Genomic DNA, 14547 nt, shown 5'->3' with positions numbered 1-14547 from the left:
TCTTACAAAGGGGTGGATTAAATGAGAAAGATCTCTGTTGAATATATTCTGTTGAAGGAATATTTTCACTTACAAATGCAAATAGATAAGATTGGTTGTTTTTTCGATCTAACACGTTTCGCTCTCATTGTAAATAATAAAACCTTTAGTATGAAAGCGAGTCCTTTAGCGAACGGCACAACATCAGATACCAGAACTTCAGTTTTCATTCAGTAAAAGCATGCTTTAGCTCACATCCAAGTTGAACAAACAGATCCTTGTGTTAACAAATCCTTTACCATTAACCGCCCACAACTTGAACGCTCCTGTTTTTTAAAGCTGCAAGAAACATTTCCTGAGGCAGTCAAAAAGAGGTTATCCCCAGAGGATGTCGTGCAATTGAAACTTCACAAGTTCAAGTGAAGATGCAATGCATTACTACCCTAATACTATTCTTATTGCATTTTAATACATTTTTATCTATTTATTAATTGATTTTTTTAATAAGTGGGATCTTTTCTTTCTGTACTTCCCTTTACTTCCTCTTACTTCATTCCTAATGAACACCATATTCTTTGGAAGCTTCAATTTCAAGTCAGTGGCCCCTGTGGGCTTGTTCCATATGAATAGGTTTCATCTTCTGAATAATAATAATAATAATAATAATAATAATAATACATGAGAAAACCGATAGAACCTCTGATTAGATCCCTGAACCTAATTACCTTCGATAACCTCTTCCGGCCTCTCCCCCGAAAGAGACAGAAGGATCTTCTCCAATGAAAGGACATCATCATTCCACACCCAGTGTCATGCAACAGCTATTTCTCTTGAGAAGAGAAAGGGAAATTTCTTTTTCGATAGGGTGACATAAAAGCCATTAAATGGTATGAATAGTGTGGAACGAACATCAGAACTCGGCAACTAGATATAAATATTGTAGTTGCAAATGGCTTGAAAATAGTTCATTCCTTCCGTACTAGATGGAAGCGGGTAACTGGACGAAAGTTTTACTACCATGAACGTAAAAATGGGCCTTGTTCAGTTTGGGAGATGAGGCTATCAATATTACGATGGGACATACAGTAATACTTGTCGAACTCTTATTTCTGTGGAGTATGCAACAGAAACCAGGCTTGAAATTGTTCAGGTTAAGACTGGGGTCTTGTTAACAGCAACAGAGAGTCAGATTATTTGTTCGATTTTGTTTAAAAAAACAAGAGGAGAATCTGGAATTTTCTCAGTTTGAATACCTAAGAAAAAGGTGTATATCTCCCTGTCTCATGATGTTCGAGCAAATAAGATTAAATGTCAAAGAGAAAAAACCGACGCCTTCCTCTGTCTCTGATAACTGGAATGCAGCACTTGGGTCCAATACTCTCTCTCTCTCTCTCTCTCTCTCTCTCTCTCTCTCTCTCTCTCTCTCTCTCTCGTCCTTCCTCTGAGCTCGGTTTTCAGATTATTACTCATTGTTTCCTGATCAGATTAGGAAGATAAAAATTTCGACGTAGTATTTTTCTTAATTACATGATGGAGCGTGAAGATCAATTCTAGATAAAACTTAAATATCAAAAACTTATTCATCGCCCGATCAGGCATCAACGTGTCAGACTCAGACCAATTAGAAGAGAAGATCTGTGGATTATCCAGAATGAATTTTGGTCTCTGAACTAAGAAATCCCTTTGTGTGTCCCTTTTCTCTCTCTTGACGTCTTATACAATCATTCAGGAGATTTGTGTTGCTTTAAAAGCAAACGAGCACCAAAGTATTAAAACATGTAAGTAATAATAATGATGATAATTCTCAATTAAAATTTACTTTTAATGAAAACCTGCAGATACTTGTTTCCAACTCCCCAAAGCCACCTACTAACACACACACACACACACACACACACACACACACACTGAAATCTTGAATCTTCAGTATTATTCAACGTTTCCAACACCAAGAAGAAAGTTTAAATCAGGACAGCAGATATTCAAATGGGGTTTTGTCTTGGTGAAAGAGGCAGAAACAAGCTTCTCTTTCATTCGCCTTCTTTATTCGTAACTACTCTACGCTCAAGGTTATTTGTATAATCCTTGTTTTCTCCTTGCATTCTATGACGTCATTTTTCAAGAGATTTGGGCCTGTCCACATGACCAGACTTTGTCTGGGATGCTTAGTCCGTTGGCAGACATAACCTGCAAACAAACAAAAGTCAGTTGTCCACACGGCCGTGTCTGGCCAGTCAAAGTCTGGATGGAGGTGAGCACAGTAAGACAATTTGCCTCCAGCATGGCTCATACCCAGAAGAACAGAAAGCGACTGGCACTCTGTGTCATATTAGCTCGATGGATCCAATTGTCGATAGCCCGTGGACACCGCATTAACACAGGGTGCCTCCACAAAGCACCAGGAAATTTTAGATTTACATTATGTATTTTACACACTGATGCCTGGTTCAGAACCAATGCTCCTGACTTCATTGAACCTAACGAATGGCCCTCAAAAAGTTCAGATCTCAACGTAATGGATTTTAACATGTTTTACTGTGACATCAGCTTCAATTACAGAGGAGGAGGTCACAGACATAAATCCTCAAAAACTCTGTTGATGGAAGCTTGGAACGGTATCCCGCTTGAAGTCATCCAAAGGGCGACTACCGTCTACGTCGTTTTTGCAGTGCCCACGGAAGGCATTTTGAACACCGCATCTAACATCTGTGTTTTTGTTCTGTTTTAACAATGTTTCTACAACAACTGTTTTCTGTTTCCAACAATTAAATGAACCGTGCCAAATTTCCTGGTTTTTTTGTGGGGTACCCAGTATTATCTTTGATTCAACAACTCGACCCAGATTCATACTGGCATTATTTCATATGTTCATAACATGAACAACAGCAGTGATATCTAATGGTATCTTTGTTCTGTGAAAGTGGCAAGCAGAAAGGGTCGTCGGACTGATGAATAGAACTGTAGCTTCGTTTACTTTGTTAATTAGGTAGAACTGAAAATCTTTCAAAACCCAACCCTGCAACCTCCATAGTTGGTTTGACTTTTTTAAAAGTTTATCTCATCATTACCATTATTATTATTAGTTGTAGTAATATTAGAGCAAAATGCTGTAGACTCAAGAGCACCAACAGAGAAAGCATTCCAAGGAGGAAAACGAATAAGAGAAGGAATGTGATAACAGAAACATTAACAGGAAGGAAAATAGGTGTAAACAAAATAAAAAAAAAATAATGTAAATTAAAAAAGATAATATAATACATGAAGATCAAGGACAATATGCATCATAATTTCATATAATAAATGACAGTACACACGGAATAAACAAAAGTATTATATGTAATAAGTAACACTTAGAGTAGAACATTATAAGAACAAAATATATCCCATAGATATCAAGTTTATTTTATTCCAATGATAGATATAATCCTCATGATCATGATTTCTGTATGTCCCAGTAAATGTTTCCATTCGTGTACAGTATATATAGTTATTTTAGCAATATAAGAATTATGTTTCATGCGTTCCATATACAATAAATGTTTCTTAGAATAAAACTAAAGCATCAGTCTTTGTTACCTTCGCATGCCTGGCAGTCGTGTACGCAACTCACCCCGGACATTTCTGGCGTCTTTGTTCAAAACGCTCTGCATACGTACACCTCGGCCATTTGTACGGTGAACAGCACCGGTGAGTCTTTCTGCCAACGGACAAATTTCTTGCTTTCCCTCGAACAAGTCTGGACATGTGGACAGGGCTTTATAACTCTGCAAACTTTAAAAAGAAACAAAACAAGATTAGAAAATCTGAAGGTCTATAGATTTGAAACATTGCAAAATATACGTAACACAGTGAAGGCTATAAAAATACACAATCACATCTTTTTAATAGTCAACGATTACTCTCTCATCATTCAATGATAAGATTTCAAATAGAATATATTTCTATATGTGGAATAGCAAGAACTCAGGGATAAGAGAATATTAGCTACCAATAATCTGGGAAAGTGCCATCGCCAAATGTTGTATTCGATGTCCCTGGAGACATCATGGTCCTGACAACGGGTGACAGTTTAACCTGCCCGGATTTCTTTTCGTCTTTCGTGGTTCCGCTTGTCACTTTAGAATGGAATAGAATATAGAATTTAGGCCAAAGGTCAGGAGGGAAGGAAGTAAAATCTTAATGAAGTAAAAATTTTTGCAACATTTTTTTTTTATTTGTTTTCTCTCTCTCTCTCTCTCTCTCTCTCTCTCTCTCTCTCTCTCTCTCTCTCTCTGAAACATTCTTTTTGTAGATGAAATCTCTCTCAGTGCCCCTTTAGGCACTAATGCTGTCACTTACCATTTTATAGCAATAGGGATGTGGAAGTATTCCTTTCTGAAACATTAGACTTTTGTAGATGAAATCGACGGAGGTGTCAATGAGTATATATTATTAGCTTTAAGCACTACTGAACTGTCTGTTCATCCTCTGGATGAAAATGAAGTTTTAGAGAGAGAGAGAGAGAGAGAGAGAGAGAGAGAGAGAGAGAGAGAGAGAGAGAGAGAGTTAGAATAGAAACAGTTCTCTGAATAGTTTAAGAACACAATAATTTTACCAGTTCATTATGAGTTTTTTTTTTTTTTTTAAGCTTGTTCCTTGTGTACAATCTTAGAAGAGAATAACCATACAGGCTACAGAAGCAGTTTTAAATGTTTCAGACAGAGAAGAGGAAATTGTAGCACTGTGAGTCTGGTCGAAACCTTTCCACAAATTATTTCCGAGATTCCTTCAGCCTCCGGGACCAGTATCATCGATCAGGTAAGGTGACAGACCACGGAGAAATAAACAAAATATTTTTTCTGCTGACTCAACCCTTTTCAGGAATACCAGACTTTCCTTCTGGCTGCACGTCCTCTCCTTTATTTATTTCAGCAAGAACCTTTATTTATAGCTTCGTAAATCAAAAGGTGAAAGAATTGTAGATGCCTTTCGTGGTGCGTCCAAGAAATATAACACCGTTCTGTGAAATGTTTTTGCTAAGGCTCTAGGTTTTTCTGTCGCATTGAGATGCTAGATTTTGTAATAGAGCACTTTTCTATTAACGAAAAATGTACTCAAATTCACACATAATTGTTATTGCAGGCAATGTCATCCTAACAACTGATTCAATCTAACTACATGGTAGGACTTATCATTGAATCAATGTCCACGTGAAATTTAGAGAAAAATCATTTAAATATGGCAAACAGTTTCTCGTCAGGGCTAACTAAATCGCGATACCTGATTGAGTTAAGGTTTATAGACAACAATTGTGATTGTACAATTTGTGGACTTTCCTTATGACTGACGTGTGAAAAAATTGTATAAAAGTCATACCTAGTGTGATGTTAATGGGCATTTTTACAACCTCTAATGTCTTCGGCTGTTTTAATTTCTTCCGGAGACGAATAAGATGCATAAGATAAATAATTTTCCATTGTTATTATCATTATTGTTACATTAATAATGTCATTAGTTTTATAACAATAATGACAATAATAATGCAAAAATTTTTATTTATGCATCTCATTCATCCCTGAACCAATAAAAATAACCAACGAGATAGGAGGGCTATGTAAAAATGCCGACAAAACCCGAAATCTCTAAAGCCACAAAACCATTTGTTTAAAACGTGTGTTTACCGACTGGACTAATGGACACTGAGGGATGGATGCACCCGGTTGATAAAACCAGGACGAGGCTCTGCGCTGCTGATAAGACTCTGCATTCATCAATGGAGGATTAGTGAGTGACTGAGCAATCGGATATCATCAAACAAACGCGAAGTCTGTTACCATGATACACTTGAATCATTATTCATGAATCGGATTTCATGAAGCTGATCCAAGGCAGCTACTAAAGAGAGGGAGATAGAAATTACCCTAAGACATTATGAAATATTGATCGCCCACGTTTGTTCTTTCTCTCTCCTCTCTCTCTTCTCTCTCTCTCTCTCTCTCTCTCTCTCTCTCCTACTCGGAAGTAACTACAACTGTAACTGTCGAATAACAACCAGAGGCACATTCACCACTTAGATTTTGCTAAACATATTGGACCGTTTTATAAAAACGGGTTGGACCATTCATTTATTCGTCCAGCCTGGGCGCATGACAGGGGTTCCTAAAATTCTAAGTTTCTCATCTCTCTCTTTAAAAAATTCATGGCGCCAGTGAAGGATTGGGATGTTATTCAGTCTGATGAAGCATGTTTGTCTTGGGAACTTACTGACTTACCTTTTAGAGAAATCTATCTATATGAGGATGTCGTGCAATTGGAACTTCAGAATGAGAAGATGCAATGCATTACTACCCTAATGCTATTCTCCTTGCATTTTAATACATTTTTATCTATTTATTAATTTTAGTTATTTTTTTTCTTTTTTAATAAGTGAGATCTCTTCTTTCTGTACTTTTCTCCTCTTACTTCTTCCTAATGAACACTATATTGTTTGAAAGCTTGAATTTCAAGTCAGTGGCCCCTGTGGGCTTATTCCATATGAATAGGTTTCATTTCTATAATAATAATAATAATAATAATAATAATAATAATAATAATAATAATAATAATAATAATAATAATAATAATACAGAGCAAATACAGACAGACTAAACATAACACGGAAGGATGCGGGGAGAGGGCTACTAAGCATCGAGGACTGCGTCAACATCGAGAGCAGAGCACTGCGGCAATATCTGAAAACCAGTGAAAACGAGTGGCTAAGGAGTCCATGGAAGGAAGGACTGATAAAAGTAGACGAAGACCCAGAGATATACAGAGACAGGAGAATGAAAAACAGAACAGAGGAATGGCACAACAAACCAATGCACGGACAGTACATTAGAGAGACAAAAGAACTGGCCAGCGATGAAACATGGCAATGGCTACAGAGGGGAGAATTCAAGAAGGAAGCAGAAGGGACGCTAACAGCGGACCAAGATCAGGCCCTAAGAACTAGATATGTTCAAAGAACAATAGATAGAAATAGCATCTCACCCATATGCAGGAATTACAATATGAAAGACGAGACCATAAACCACATGGCAAGCGAATGCCCGGCGCTTGCACAGAACAGGTACAAAAAGAGGCATGATTCAGTAGCAAAAGCCCTCCACTGGAGCCTGTGCAAGAAACACCAGCTAGCTTGCAGTAATAAGTGGTACAAATACCAACCTGAGGGAGTGATAGAAAACGATCAGGCAAAGATCCTCTGGGACTATGGTATCAGAACAGATAGGGTGATACGTGCCAATAGACCAGACGTGACGTTGATTGACAAAATCAAGAAAAAAGTATCACTCATTGATGTCGCAATACTATGGGACACCAGAGTAGGTGAGAAAGAAAGAGAAAAAATTATAATTATCAAGACCTGAAAATCGAAATAAGAAGGATATGGAATATGCCAGTGGAAATTGTAGGCTACCCATAATTCTAAGAACACTAGGCACGATCCCAAAATCCCTGAAAAGGAATCTGGTAAAACTAGCTGCCGAAGTACCTCCAGGACTCATGCAGAAGAGTATACTACTAGAAATAGCGCACATAGTGAGGAAAGTGATGTACTCCTAAGGAGGCAGGATGCAACCCGGAACCCCAGACGATAAAAACCACCCAGTCGAATAGGATGACTGTGACAGACAAAATATATAATAATAATAATAATAATAATAATAATAATAATAATAATAATAATAATAATAATAATAATAATAATATGACTCAGAAATAAATTTTAGGAAAATGCAAAAAGAATCCGGAGGATTATCATAAATGAATGACTGAAAACGGAGTTATATTACTCTTAATAACAGAGATGAACACAAGAACGAAATAAATGTAGAAATTACTTTCTACCTCATATCAGGGTGGAACACAGGATCTCTCAAGTGGCAGACAAGGACGCCGCCATCCATGCCACAAAGGTATGCAAGAATCTGGAACTCAACTACTTAACCTGGATTTGAAAAGTTACCTGGGCAGGTTAAACTCCTCACACCAACGATTTCTACCAAACTTCCAAATCAACCAGTGACTTAAGTGATAGCATATAATTCGACTTGTCCTCTGAATGAATGTGAAATATAGAAATGGTCGGTAACGCTCTTGTGTCTCACGTGAGAGGTCCAGGGTTCGCTCCTGATGTCAGGCAGACATCTATTTCCCACGGCAAGCAGTAAAGTAGATGCCACGAACGCAGTGAATGAATAATCCAGCAACTTGGGTGCTTGTAAAGTCTTGTAACTCAAGTTGACCTGAAGCGTGGGGAACTCAAGACTGACTGAAAGTACCCGAAGGGACACGAGGGGATTAGCTGAGCTCTTTTTTCCTCAGGAGAAATGAGAGAAGAGCCGTGGTAGGAAATGTGTCCTGGGTGATGTGGTGGTCATTTTAACTTCATAATTTCCATTCATCGGTTAAGGAAATGTGGCTTTCCTTGTAATTAGGCCTTGCCTTCGTAACGTTGCTGAATGCAAATATATTCAAATCATTGCTATCGTTCTTTGTAATTTCATGACCAACGTTTTGTGTGATAAGGAAAGAATAAAATAAGATAATAAAGCAAATATAGCTTCTAGGAATATAGATCAATAATTAAGCAAAAAGATAAAGACTCGCTTCAGCGCACCGCCTGCAACAGAAGAATCATTGCTTCTAGAGAATTTCTTTTCTGGTTTTCCATTTTGTATTAGGATTTCTCTCTCTCTCTCTCTCTCTCTCTCTCTCTCTCTCTCTCTCTCTCTCTTTGTATTTGCATAAATCCAGTAAATTTAAGATCTTGTTTAGACGCTGAAAATATTAAAGGAATCAGATGCTTCTCTTTTTCTTCCCGTTTACCTCGTTCGGCTTCTGAACGATCCCTTTTAATCGTGCGGCGAAGATTCATATTACTTTTTTTCTGTTACCGTCATATGTATATAAGAGAATTTTTGACGTTACAATATCCTTGTAGCTAAAGTCGGAGAACGTGAGAATTCACTCACTCGACTTAAGGTTTTTAAGAGGTAATAAAATGATTTAACAAAATACATTCAGCAAACTGCATTTTAGCTTTCCATTATTTTGGAATGGTTCGTCACTACTGCCCGATTAATTTTTTTTTTTTTCAATGTTTCGATGAGATTGTCGGAAACCAAGGCAGAAGGAAAGGCTTTGGTGCAACACGAACTTCAAGCGCAGAGGATATGAATTATGGCCATCGGATGTGGCAAGAAATTTAAAATGAGAAAAAAATTATTAATGATTCAAACTCTGATCGTACACAAAAAAAATTAATAAACATTTTGAAATTAACTACACAATTCATGGGGAAATAACTTTTTCCAGTAATTTTGCTCCTAAAGTTTAAGACAGATTTATAATTATTGTCACATTAACTTTTTCACTTATTTCATCAAAAACATATAGGTATTTGATATAAAATCTCAGGAACCTACTTTTAGAAAGCGTGCGAACACAGGTCCACATCAACATTTGCGAGCAAAAAAATGAAAAATTTACTCACTGACACTCTGGAAATAAGTCGTTCAACATTTACGCGACGATACATAGATGCAATCCTATTACCTGGGGTGTTTATCGGATCAGTCTCGTCCAGGAACGCCTGATCCGGTTCCAGTTCATTTGAGGCAGAGGATCCGGTACTTGAATGTTTGAGGAGCGTTAAAGGTAATCTTATCAATAGGTGTTATTGGATTAATACTCTCTCTCTCTCTCTCTCTCTCTCTCTCTCTCTCTCTCTCTCTCTCTCTCTCTCTCTCTCTCTCTCTCTCTCGTGATAAGTGTATAAGAGACATTTTCCTAAGATTGTGAAAGTTGTTCCTCAATTTTTTCTGTTCATGATTTCTCCAGTAATAAATCAGCGGAACTCTTTCCCTAACTCAGTGTTCCCGTATCCCATGACGTCCGTGATAATTCTTCGGGTGTCATTTACATCTTAATTGAACCATATTTACGTATATTCAGGGTTCTTCACATGGCAAATGAAATCGACCCAATTAAAAGTGAATGAAGCCCATCACTGAGAAATTCACGAATTGGAACATGACTTTTTTTAACTCTAGAGAAAGTCGGGATGTTTAGGTTTATTTATTAAATAAGTGTCTGCAGTGATTGCTCTGGAATGAAAACAGCCGAAGGAGAGCCTCAGAATATGATTCAAGCTCTTCCATAAAAAAAAAAAAAAATGTCGAGTGCTTAAATTTGAGATTGGTATCAGTTCATTACATTCATCATCGGTTTATATTTTCTTGCTATAGAAAAAAAGTTTGTGGGAGGTTGGTTGATGTGGTGGTGGTGGGGGGGGTGTTAGCTGGGGTGAAATGTGAATGCTTATACAGAAGACCAGAAATTATTTTCTTATTCTGAAGACCTTTGACTGACCTGCAGTTTTATTGACGAGATAATACTTGATGATAAAATACAGCAGTCTGTATCTGTAACATATATGAATACGTGTGTTAACTGTTTGTACTCTAACATATCTTTTTGCCAATCAATTCATGTTGAATATCTTGTCTTTCTTTTCTGGTTTTGTCTATTAAAAACGTCATTGTCACATTATCTTGAAGTGACGTGCTTACTGAACCACAGAATAATTTAGTAGGATTGATTTATTGCATATTTTACGGGCATCATTACAGGTACTAAGGTCGCTGGCGCTGAAATGTAGTCCTTTTTGCCTCGTGTTTGACTGAATATTAATTTGTTCCCATTCACAGCTGGATCGATTGGCAGGTGTAGGCCAGGATCGGACTTAGGACTTAGAAATGGAAGTCCAGATGCTCTACCACTCAGCCAAAATTTGCTTTGTCCCAGCAAGTTGATTAATCAATTTTGTATTTTAATCTCTCTCTCTCTCTTCTAAAATCTCTCTCTCTCACCTATCAACCAAAAGTTTTCTGGCTGAAAATTAGTGGTTCGTTTGTTTTGCAATGGGAAGGGTTAAATGTAAGAAAAAATATAATCTGCTTTTTTTTCTTTTCACTTTTTAAGAAAACATTGACTGAAGAAACTTATAATTTTTTAATTTGCGTTTATCAACAACGAAGATTCTAATGTTGTCCAACATTTTTTTCATAAAAGTGAAATATTTCTCAATATTGTCATAGAAATTAAGTAAAAGTACAATGATTTGTGATTAATGAAAAAAAAAGAGAGAGAGAGGAGAAGAACCAGAGAGACCAAACAATAGGATATATAACAGCTGGATGAAGTTTCCCCTCATCCAGAAAAACTGGAAAATGTAACTCATTGTTAACGCACTTTTCGAACCAGTGACTGCAGCAGCTTTTGTTTTAGTGAAGTTCTCAAAAATGAAACCCCTTTTCTCTCCTTTTTAGTTTTCTGTAAAAAAAAGTGATAGATAACTGGCTTTGTCTATCCGTCTGCAGGCTGTCCGCCCTCAGATCTTAAAAGCTACTGAGGCTGAAGGCTTCAAATTGTTAGTGATCATCACCTCCAATCATCAAACATACCAAATTGCAGCCATCTAGCCTCAGTACTTTTTGTTTTATTTAACGTTTAAAGTGCCATGATCGTGCGCCTGGCATCCTAGGTGCCAACACCACAGAACCATAGGCTGTGGCTGAAAGTTTCATTCCCTACGGCTGAAATTTTATACAGGCTGAAGTTTCATACAGCTGATAGCAGAAAACTCGATTGCGCCGAAGAATTGACTGCATTTTTACTTTTTTACAGCGAAGATTTTTTTTTTCGCTGTTCTAATGATAAATTTTAATCAAAGGTTCTTGCAAACAACATTTAATAAGGAAGATAACAACTTTTTTAACGTGCTTTCCTTTTGAAGGATGCCTTCTTGAACCATTTGGCGACCAGTCTCAAAAATTAGGCAAAGCGCATGTGCATGGATCGTACCAAATCAAGAACTTATAGATTTTAAACCGACCTCCAAACAAAGGACGCTGTCATCTGGTGATAACATAAGTTCAATCTTTTCTTTCCTCTGATCACTCATCATTGGACAGTATACAGAAATTCATTATTGTAATAATCCCAGACCATTTCTTTGTTAAGAAATCCGGGAGAAATTTTTTCTGTCTATCTATCAAGCTATCTATAATCTATCTATCTCTGTACATATGCAGGTAAGCACCTGACAACAGAAAAACAATAACCTCTTTCCTTGGAGGTTCAAACCGTCGAACTAAGTCGAAGTCAGAGTCAGTTTTGTAGAAAACCCTCCTCCATTGGGAAAAAGTTATCCTTTAAGAAATCATTTTAGAAATGATTATCTTTAACGGGTAAGCATCACTTTCTTAAGCAAAGATAACTGCTTAGAACAGTAACGTTAACATGAATGAAACAAAATAAATGACAACGTAAATAACAATAATTTTCTTCAGCTTATGATCCGATGCACTAACGTATTAACGTTATAAGTGAATATCTTAAGTTACGGTATAAAAAAAGGTGTTTGGTCAAAATTCAATCTTTATTTTTCCTCTCTACTAGGGCAATGTTAGTCATGGTTCTTCCTTAACAAAGACTGTCAAGTTTTAATCTTGTACCTTTTCCTTTTAAAATCCAAAAGTTTTGCAAAATTAATTTAGCGATTAAGTTCCACTGACCTCTTCTGCACTTTTGAACTCTCAACACCGACAGGAAGAAATCAAGGAACAAAAATTTTCGTGCAAGAGGAACTGCGATGCTGCCAGGTATGAAAATTTCTCATCACCAGTGTCTGAAGGCAGGGTTCTCTGTCTGTCTGTCTGTCTGTCTTGTCTCTCTCTCTCTCTCTCTCTCTCTCTCTCTCTCTCTCTCTCTATCTCTCTCTCTCTCTTCAAAAATTCAAAATCAGTAATCAGCGACCAAGGCAGATGGTTGATTTTGGCAGTAAGTACAGAGTTTATTTTTAGAAATAAAGAAAATATATCTCTTTTTTACAATAGATAAGAAAACCGTTTACACTCTGTTCCCAAATATACAAGTCAGATTATTCAGTTATTTCTATTAAAAAAGATTTCATCTTCAAGCGAAGGATGTTTTATTTAGTAATTTGAATTTCATTCAAGGATTAGTAAACAATGCCATCAAGTGTCCATTAATCCCTTGCCGTCTCAAAACCAGACTTACTAACCTTTTTTGATTTCCACTTTAAAAGTCTTTAGGGAATCTTATTGTCAGAAGTATGGGTCTTTCGTATAAATGAATAATAATCAGCCTTCATGACACAACAACAAGGAAAAATGAAAAGTGTCATAAAATGAGTGGCCATTTGTCAAGGTTATCAAGAGGAAAGAAGAGACTCTGACATCACATATTTGGTCATCAAAGGACTCAAAGCTCGTTTTGGGAGTAATATCAGACTTCAAACATTTGGGATAACTATATATATATTTTCTACATATCTATCTTTGCTATCTTCTAAGGCCACGTGGATGGAAAAAATAGTATCAATATATATATGTTCTGCAGGATAAAAAAATTATATATATATATATTTTCAATATTAAAATATATATAAATGTTTATATATAATTCTTATATATATATATATATATATATATATATAGTTTAATATATTTGATTTGATTTTCACACGCACACACACACACACACCTAAAAAGAAGTTTCCTTCCCGGCCGAACGGTTAAAGCTGGTCTCCCGAGAGCCACAGCCAACACAGGTTTATTTAAGTTTGGATTGAAAGAGAAAAGAAGAGAGACGTCGAATGAACCCAGATCCCTTTCAGCATCAAAACAAGACCTGAAGCTTCCTGGTTTATGTCAATACAAATGAGACAGCGAAACAAAAAGAGAAATTCCCGAGACGCAATGATGAGTTTCATTTTATAGACCGTGCAAGGAAGCCAAAAATTGATCATTTGTTATTTATTTATTTAGTTATTTACATCTTAAAAGGCAAAATTTATTTTATTATCCTCCATTTTTATGTTATCCTTTCAATATTATAGATAACAACAAAAACGAAATAAAGAAATTTGTTTGACCCAGCAATATGGAGGGATCACTACACCTCCTTGTAAACTATTTCTGGGCCAGATTATCTCCCCTGCCCTCCTTTCATTTCCCTCTGAGGAAGGAAGGAGAGCGTAGATAATCCTCTCATGTCCCCTCGCAATCCCTGATAAGCCCTCAGTTCCCCAAGTTACATGATATTAAATAAGAAATGTGACGTTCTTTGCAAGGGTCTGGATTGTAGGTGAATGTAATCACTACTTCCATGGCATCTTCTTTGGTTTCGTCAGAGATCTACTCTATTTCTATAGACAACAGGATCAGCCCAGGACCTCTCAGGCATCAGGTGAGAGAGATGCCAGGTCATTCGGAACATTTTACATTTCGCATGTTATTGTTTCCATCGCAGTACTCAGTGAGGTCATTCGAACTAAACGCTGTCCCATGGCCACTGGAGGGTCGGGTTACTGAATCAAACTCAACGGCTCAAGGTGTTCTACCTGTCCAAGTAACACCTCAGGTGTGTACTGGTTAATCGCTTAGGTTCCGACTTCTGTCATGACCTTTGAGGCCTGGTTGGTGGGGTCCTTGTTTCTCACCTGAGAGGTCCTGG

This window comes from Macrobrachium rosenbergii, chromosome 26 (assembly GCF_040412425.1).
Source record: "Macrobrachium rosenbergii isolate ZJJX-2024 chromosome 26, ASM4041242v1, whole genome shotgun sequence".
Lineage (NCBI taxonomy): Eukaryota > Metazoa > Arthropoda > Malacostraca > Decapoda > Palaemonidae > Macrobrachium > Macrobrachium rosenbergii.
Note: the sequence above shows the minus strand (reverse complement) of the source record.